Below are 9,895 nucleotides of genomic sequence, written 5' to 3' on the forward strand. Positions count from 1 at the left end.
ATCTCATCCTTCAAGCCATTGAGAAAACATCTTAGCTTATGAGTATCCGATAACCCCCCCCCCCCAAAAAAAACGTTGGACAAAGCCTCGAATTGTGCGTCGTATCCCGCTATAGTGTTGGTCTACTTCAGCTTCGTCAATGTCTCCATGGGATCGTTGTATGCGGTCGAGCCAAAACAAAGAAGCATAAATCTAGTGAATGTTTCCCAATCCCCCCTCTACAGTGTCCTGATACCACACAAGAGTCTTTCCTTCCATATGGTAAGAGGCCATAAGCATCCTATGAGCAAGAGGAGTCTGATGAAAGTCGAAGTAATGGTTTGCTTTAAAAATCCAAGTAGTTGGGCCCTTTCCTTGAAAGTGAGGAAACTCAAGCTTGACCCTTTGGAAATTAACTCTTCTATTGTCGTGGTTCTTCTTTTGTTGATTAATCTCCTGGTGAGGATCGTGGTTATGGTGGTGAGGGTTGTTGAAGAAAGTTCTTATCATGTCCTTAATTTCCTGCACATCAGATTTCAATTAAGTGCTAGGCTACTATTGGTGTTGAAGAGCCTTTTATTGTTTGTGTTTGGACCTTGTGTGTTATCTACCATAGGATCGGTGAGACTGATACCAACTATTAGAATTCTGTTGTAGTAGTTGCTGTGAATGTTGTGTTGTAATAAGGGTTCAGTGGGAATGTAAACGTAAACTGCAAAATTGAGAATAAAGGGCGCATGGAAGGTGTTTGATAAAAAGCTTCAATGAGCTACAAGTGTATTGATGATGGAATACTTCGAGGGATTCCAAACCTCCATATAAGAGAGTAGCCTTAATAATTTCTAGATGCTTCTTTTCTTCTTCATGTTTTCCTCATATACAAAATCCACTATAGACTCTATAACTAACACCTAGCACTAATAAAATAATCTCACAAACACTTGAAAATAACAAAATATGAAGTGCACGTTTTGGTGTTTTTAATCTCAAAACAGTGTCCTTTACAACAGACCCAAATGACAGACTCTAGTACTTATTAATAAAAATGTTGTGTATTGCAGTAGCTCCTCAAATGATAGCCTTTACTTCAATTAGCTCCCAAAACGCAGTTCCTAATAATCCTCCACGACGTCGTTCCCACTTCACCCTTACTTCACTTCAGTTCACTTCGAAGGACCAGACCCTTTCACTTCATCACTTCACTTCTCCTTTTTTCGTCTTTTAGGGTTCCAACCGTTGGTGTCTTAACATAGATGTTTGACTAGAAAAACTATCAAATTACCTACAAGGAAAAGGCAAGCCCAATGCAACTGTAAAATCAAGAAAACAATGATGCACAAAATAAAAGACGAGTGATCATAGCGTAGCATAACACTCGTCAATCTCTCACTTAAGACCTAAATCCTAGCATGTAGCAAAATATATTATACAACTGACAAAATTAGATGTAATTTAGAAAACAAGAAAGAGGAAAAAAATAGATTTAATTTATTTTGCTGAGCTTGGTGTCCCAAGTGCATCCTAGAGACCTCCCAAATTTTCGACAATGCATTCACAAGAATACTACTTCTCTGGTATCATTCCCCGACTCCATCATTAACTTCTTCAAGTCCCCCATATGGCGTACACATCCTCCACCCCTTAACCACCACTGAGAAGTTCTTCCTCACAATTACCCCGTATATTTAGTTTTCAAAGCATAGTGTCTCAGTCTCCAAGAAAGTTTTGCATTTCCCAAAATACAACCCCTCCTAACTCTTAAACCCTTTAAGGTCCTCAAGGGTTCATAAACATTTAGGGTAGGTTTTGGGGGTAGGGATGAGAATTTTAAATTTGAGATGAAAGTTTCAAATATTAGTTTTTAGTATTATAATTATTTTGGAATTTGAAAAAGTTGAATTGAGATTTTTAAAATTTGAATTGTTTATTATATTTTGTGTGTAAATTTGGAAAAGTTGTAATAATGAGATGATAATTTTGAGTTTGAGATGAGAATTCTCTACCCCCCAAACCTGCCCTTAAAAAGAAAGCACTTTCTCACATCTGATTTGAAGTTATTTCATTGATGTTTCCGGTGTTTTCTCAAGAACCAAACAGAAATTGAATGTGTGAGATTCTTCCTAGGTTGGGGGTAGTTCTTGCGAGCCTATTAGTAGAAAGTCAGCTTTAGATAAGAGGAAGGTGGTACAAATTACAATCTCTACTTTCAAGCTTAACAAAACAATAAACGGTACCTAAGGTCAAAATCGTAGTGGTGTGTTCAAACTGAGTTAGACCCACGTCACAAATGAGTTGATTCACGGTCATGCTGGCCATATAATAACATAAAGGGACCAGCCATGTGAGTGGGCCAGCCAAGACCTAAAACTTGCATGCCAAGATCATTAAGGTTTGAACCCAAAACGTAACGGTTATATACATTTGTTGGCAGAGTAATAGCAACAGAGTTGCCTAGTCACCTTCTCGAAGGTGCATATCAGCCTCATTAGCATGGAGGCCTAGCTTCACTCACTTTTCCAGTGTCCAGATCGTAGTCATCATTTTCTATCTATGAACATGCCATAAATGTTTGATCAATCGAGCTTAAACAATGGAGTGAAGTGTAGACTAAAAGTTTAAAGCACCATGGATACAACTGCAAAATAGGCCATGAGATCAATGTTGGACTTATAAAGAGACTACCATCTGCCCCATGGAGAGTCGAAGAATGCCAATCTTGGGAACTGGTCTCAGTGGGTTCCCTTGGCTGAATGGTGGTTCACACTCAGTACTCCTCTACCTGAATGACCCCCTTCTAAGCCTGGTATGGCTACGCCCTCCTAAACTACTCAATTATGTAACAGTATTGTATAAGATGGAAGCTATTGAAGGGCCCCTACATTTATGGAAATACATGTAACAGCTCGCTAGAAATTCAATTGTGAAATTTCTATTAACTTTAGGAACCTCGTGAAGACCCCATAAGTTTTCACGAATCCATTAATCGTATAGGTTTTTGTCTAACTACATAGTTAGTGTTATTATTTACTATGGTATCAGAAGTGTATTTTTGATTATTGAAGATAGTTAGAAGTGTCAAAATATATTATGGTTTGTGCCATTAGACTCGGAGGGTTATTTAAAGTCTTATGGCGCAATAACATTTTTTCATATTTTCGGACAAAACGTCTGTTCAAAACTGTTGATATTATTGGATAAAAATATCTTAAACTAATTTTGTGGATATTATTAGATAAAAATATTTTAAGCTAATTTCGTGGATATTATTGGGTAAAAATATCTTGAATTGATTTTTATAGATATTATTAGGTAAGAGAGTCCTACACTCCACTCTCACTCCGGGTAAGAGAGTCCTACACTTAACTCTCACTTCAGGTAAGAGAGTCCTACACTTAACTCTCACTCCAGCCTCATCTCTTCCATATCTCATCCATAAGTATCTCCAGCCACCTCTCCCCATGAAATTATTTTCATTTATACTTTCCATTAAAAGAATATCAAACACTCTCTCTCAGACAACTTTTAGGAGTTATTTTGCATGCCTATTTTGAAGTTTTTGTAAGTGTTTTATCATAAAGTCTCATTCATATAAGTTGTTCCTTTTTGAGTCTAGTTTATGTGGATATCTTATTTGTCCATTTGAAGATCATTTGATCAGTCAAATATTATATAAACTATAGAAAGGTCATTATGGAAGATAAACTGGAGAATATGTTATAGTTTGGAGTTTTTGACCAAGCTAATGTATAGATATTGGTCCGAAATTTTTATGGAGTATTGTTAACATGTATATATGACTATTGGTTGAGGATTTTTGCATGATTAAAGGTTTTAATGAAATATTTTCTTAGATTTAGAAACTTAGAAACTGGAAGAGGAAAAACAGTTTCTGTTTTGAGAAAGTTTAACTATTTGGTGGTCTAAACCTATTCCAACGACTTTGATAATTTTATTGGAGGATCCTAAGCATCTTATATACATGTTATATTATTATTTTGAAGATATTTGATGTTAATTTCAAAGATATGAAATTTTATGCAAAGAGATATTCAAATAAGCCAAAGCGTGGATGTTCTTGGCTAAATTTATGTTTTGGTTAATTTTTAACCATATGATCTTGAATTAGAAGATTATATATGTTTTAGGACATCTTTTTAAACCATGTGATGGTTTGGTTTGAAGATCACATATTTATAAGTCATAAATCAAAAGGTTGATCAAAACAAGTTGGAAACAAAAATCAATGGAAATAGCATATGAGAATTTTGGCCCTATGGAGTTTTAATAGTTGTGATTAGTTTTAAATTTTTCTAAATTGATATTTGAGTTGAGGATAAAATTTACATGAGGCATGTAAATTTTAGTGACTTTTGGAGTTAGTATGCAAAATCCTTAAGTTATGGGTAAAACGGTCATTTTCCTACATGTAGAGAGTAAAAGGAAAATTTTACTCTTTAAATTAGTATTTTATATATTTCAATTTATTAGTGATTTAATGCTAACTTTTAGAATCACTAATTACAGTTCCTCGTGATCGCGCTTAAAGTTTTATAAGAAATGTGAAGATCGAGGTAAGTTAGATTTTAACTTACTAGCAGTCTACTATGTATGTGTGCTAAGTAAAGGAACTACAGTGTATGTATGTGTGTTATCATATATGTCATGCCATGCCAAGTGACCGGTGCAAAACTGCAAGTGCACAGTATCGTAGTTTTATAGTAAAGTAATAAGAAGAGTATCGTCCTCAGGGATTGGTACCTTACTCTTGCCAAATACCAAAATTATGCTAATCTCAATTTTATCTAGAGGAATCGCTAAGGTTTTTGTAGTAGCAATTAAAACTAGATCAACTCAAGAGAAATAAGCAAAGAAAGTAAAACTGATGTTTGAAGATCAAATTCAATAGGGAAGAAAACTTCTAGGAAATCGATTTCACCATAATTCTTCACTATGCTTTTCTCATCCAGCTAATTTAACTTAAACCTCTTTTGTCTATTAGCAAATCTCTAATTCATCCAAAAGCCTCTTTCGATAGTCAATTGGAAGTGATTCTAGTTTATCAAATCACACAAGAGTATGCAAATTAAATAATCAAGAACGCAATAAGACCAATGATTTAATTACTACACAGGTTCATACAAGTCTTTCGATCTCTATACTTACCTATGCTGAAATATCCAAGATCTACCCTATGATTCCCTCTTTCGATAGCAAATCACAAGATTAATAATCATCTAATCAATGGCCAGTTAATTAGAAGCATTAAACTCAGAATAAATCAGATAAACAAAGAGAGAATTTCATTAAATTAGCATGGACAAACAAGCATAGTTCGGAATTAGGTTACATCGTTTTCCTAGAAATTAGAAAATTTAGCTCATGCTAGAATTGGAATTCAACATAAACGAATTCACCATAATTATTCTGAGAAGATGGGAAGAAGAAAATAAACACTGAAAAATCCTCCTTGCAGCCTCAACTGGTCGTCAAAAGCTCAAGGGAACGATTCAACGCCTTTCTCCCGTCCGTGCTCGTGTATGAATCCAACGTACGTGCAATAAATTGGAATTCCGTCTCCAAAACAAATGATTTGAATCCCTCTAGCTATGTTTTTCTCTCCCAAAGAGTGTTCTCCAGTCAAAACTCGCGGCTCTAGAGTGAAGAATGGCCTTTTATATGGTCCCACGGCGGAAAACCTAAAATCTGTCAAAATACGATGTTCGCTCGAGCGGGGTGTCGAGCGCGCGTCGAGCGTTCGACTCTGCCTGATTTCGCTCGAGCGGCCAATGTCTCTGCTCGAGCGATCTTCGTTTTTCAACAACCCGCTCGAGCTCCCTGTCGAGCGGCAGTCGAGCGTTTGAATCTGCCTGAATTCGCTCGAGCGGCCAAAAGCCTCCGCTCGAGCGAACTTGTAAAATCTGCAATATGAAATTTTGCAAGCCATCACCAAGTTATCACGTAATTGTCTATTATACAGAATTTATTCTGTCATCAATTTTTATCTGTTACATAATATATTCTGTCATGTATTACTGTACCTTATAAATACGTCATGCTAAGTATACCATCTATTACATGTATGTCAAGTCATGTAATATTTACTGTTGCAAGTATGTCATGTTAAATATGTTGTCTATTATATGTTATGCCATGTTACGAAATGTTTCTATCTCAAGTTGGTCATGTATTACAAGTTATGTTCAAGTCACGTTATGTTACATCAGGGCTTCAGTCATTTCGTATTCCAGTCGCGTTTCATCTTGATTACTTATGTATGGGGTCACAGCAATTGTGACGCATACACTACGTGAGACACAACAATTGTGACACGTAGAATACATGGGGTCACAGCAACTGTGGAGTATGTATTTAAGCAGTTAAAGAATAAGTTTCCGTAGAATACATGGGGCCACAACAACTGTGGAGTATGTATTTACACGTAGAATACATGGGGCTACAACAACTGTGGAGTATATATTTACACGTAGAATACATGGGGCCACAACAACTGTGGAGTATGTATTTTTCATGTTAAGTCAAGTTTGTGTAGAATACATGGGGCCACAACAACTGTGGAGTATGTATTTACACGTACAATACATGGGGCTACAACAACTGTGGAGTATGTATTTTTCATGTTAAGTCAAGTTTGTGTAGAATACATGGGGCCACAACAACTGTGGAGTATATATTTACACGTAGAATACATGGGACCACAACAACTGTGGAGTATGTATTTTTCATGTTAAGTCAAGTTTCAGATCAAGTTCATATCAAGTCAAGTTCAGTTCATGTTTCAATTTAAGTTATGTCGATTATGTTATGTTGTACGCCAAGTTATGCTTTAATTATTTATGAATTTGATTATGCATTTATGCTTTTACTGTCATCCATGCATCATTAGCTTGTGTGGAAATTTTTTTTGTTAACTTACTGAGATTTGTAATCAAATCTCACTTTGGTAGTTCCAACTACCATTCCCCCTGAATGGTAGATCTTGTTACAGGACCTGAAGGAGAATCAGGAGCTGATCAACTAGACACAGTTGACTAAGCGACGGTGCGACGTCAATGTTAATATAGTAGTTAACGTAAATTACTACTTGTACAATGGAGTTACATCTCTAGTACTTTTTGGATCATAACCATTTTGGACTAGTGTTGTGATCTATTCAATGTGTCTTTATGTATGAAGTATGTTTTAAGCATTTGAGATATTTTCAATTTGGTGCATAGTATTACTAAAGAAAAAAATTATCCGCTGCGAATATTGTATAATGTTAGATACATGTTAAGAACATTGCATCTTATATATCATGAACGGGGGCAGGTAACCTTGTGTTGCATGTCTCGACGCTTCAAATGTCTGTCCGATCCCAAACGGAATTTGGGGGCGTCACAATACATACTAGAAATTTTGAAGCACAACATCCAAAGAGCTCAAAACAGAATAAAATAATACTCAGATCTAAATGGAAAAGGGCAAGATAACTTGTATTTGGAGTTGCACTGCTGATGGTTTATTTTATGTTAAAAGTGCATACCATCTCTAAGGGAAATTACAAGACCGATTAAGGGGACAACCTCAAACACACTACAAAAAAAGAAGTCTAGACTAAGACATAGAAACTGACAGTTCTAATCAAGAATGACATTTTATATGGAGAGTTTGTCTTAATGCCCTTCCCACTAAGTTAAATCTGTTCAAGAAGAAGGTAGTTGACAATCCAAATTATCCTTTTTGTTGACATGAATCTGAAACAGTTGAGCATGTTGTATAGGAATGTATTTTAGCTATAGATGTTTAGGGACAATGCTAAAAAAAGATTCAAAAGAGCATGATAATAAATTAGTCTTTTAAGGACACCTTAGAATCCATGGTTGAGAAGCTTGCCAAGGAGGAACTGAAAGAGATGGCAGTGGTATTATGGAAGATCTAGAAAAGGAGAAATGCCTTTCTTTTCAAGGCAAAATTCACACATCCAAGTAGTCTAGTAAAGCAATCAAGACAACTCTTGCAAGATCTCAAATCTTTGGAACGCAAGACTACAAACAAAGATGCAAAATCTACAAAACAACAAGGCTATTGGGAGGCTCCTCCAAAGTGTGTTTAAAAATCAACTGGTATGCTGATGTTGATAAAAGCAAAGTTTTGAAAATCGTTTCATTCTATCCAGAATTTGCAGTTCCAAAATAGTTACCGGAATGATGTGCCTAAATATTTCATATTGGATTCAATTCTAGACATTTCGGGTCGTTTTGGCCAAATTCTGACATTTCGACTGAAATCACCATTTCAGTCTGAAAATCTAGCACATGGTTTTCTTCCCATGGCATATTTGTAATTCCTCATCTTCTTATATCTCCACTAATTCCTTTTCTGATCAATATGTGTCAGTATCAACACGTCTACATCCATCCTATAATAAATAAAAGAAATGGGATTTGAAGACTAAAGATTAAAAAATAAATAAATGTGGCTTACATATTTTAAAAATATTTTCTCTTGGGAAATTTGAGAAGAAGGGCGTACATCCGTGTGGTTATTATTTTAAATTACTGGAGATATTAATGCAAAATGAGGAATGGGTACGCATGTTTATTGAGTATTTTATTGAATTTTATAAATACATGTGTTTATGACTTGTATTGATTATTGATAACTATTATTAAGTTTATCAGGTATGTATATTTTTAAAACTTGTATTGGTTTTATTTAGAATATAGTTATTATATATATAATTTATTTATATAACGTGTATCCCAAAATGATACACCAAAACGTACCAATACCGAAATATTCCGTTTTAGTGTCTCAACCAAAACGATCACCCGAATGTAATTCAAAACTTTGGATAAAAGTCACTACAAGATAGATGTTGGGGATCAAGATCAAGGGTGAGCATGGTCCAGTCCGGTCCAGGCCATCTTGGGGGGGTGGGGGGTGGAGTGAAGTGATGGATTGAAATTTTCGATCCATTATTTTTCCCGGACTTGTAGTTATCGGTCTGGTCTTGTACATTTGGTCCAACCCATTTTTTTAAAATCGATTAATAAAAAAATTTATTTAAAATACTAAATTAAAATTAAGTGACTTATTAAATGAAAACTACATAATAAATTGTACAATTATTAATATATACTAGTACTATATATTATAGTTATATATTAAATAATATAATAATACATTGATATAAATATATATAGTTATAAACTTAGTACCAATACTATAACTAATAACTATACTAATAGTATTACTAATATATTATGTGTTAGTGTTAAATTGGTAATACTATATTAAATAATATTCTATGTAGTTAAAGTGATGTAATACTAACATATTAAGTTAACTATACTAATACTATTATAAATTTATACATATACTATAATTTATACTATAACTCTTATAATATTACTAGTACTATGTATTATAATTATATATTAAATAATAAATATTTATGTAATATTGTGATATATTAATAATTAATTATATACAATTATTTATATAAATAATAATATATATTTTTTATTTTCATTCGGTTTGGACCGGATCGAATAAATTCGATTCTATAAAAATTGGACTGGATGGACCGGTCCGTCCAGTCAGTTTCTCTGGTCTAGACTGGCCAATCTCACCCATAGTTAGAGTAATAGTCATGATTGGGAAGGGAAAGTTCTGGCCACAATGAGGATGAAAAGAAATTTGTTCCGAGACTCTTTCTTAGCAGAATCTTATGATGCACTACAAGCCAGTATCTTTGGCACAGATTTGGGGGTAAGAAGTATTATCCTAGAGAGAGATGCTCTCAAAGTTGTGAAGGCCATACAAGGATCGGAAGACCACTGGAACAGCAGACTTCTATTATCAGATATAAGACAAGGTAAAAAAAATTGATCATTGGTCTATTAGGCATACT

Source organism: Carya illinoinensis, chromosome 12, assembly GCF_018687715.1.
Source record: "Carya illinoinensis cultivar Pawnee chromosome 12, C.illinoinensisPawnee_v1, whole genome shotgun sequence".
NCBI classification, from domain to species: Eukaryota; Viridiplantae; Streptophyta; class Magnoliopsida; order Fagales; family Juglandaceae; genus Carya; species Carya illinoinensis.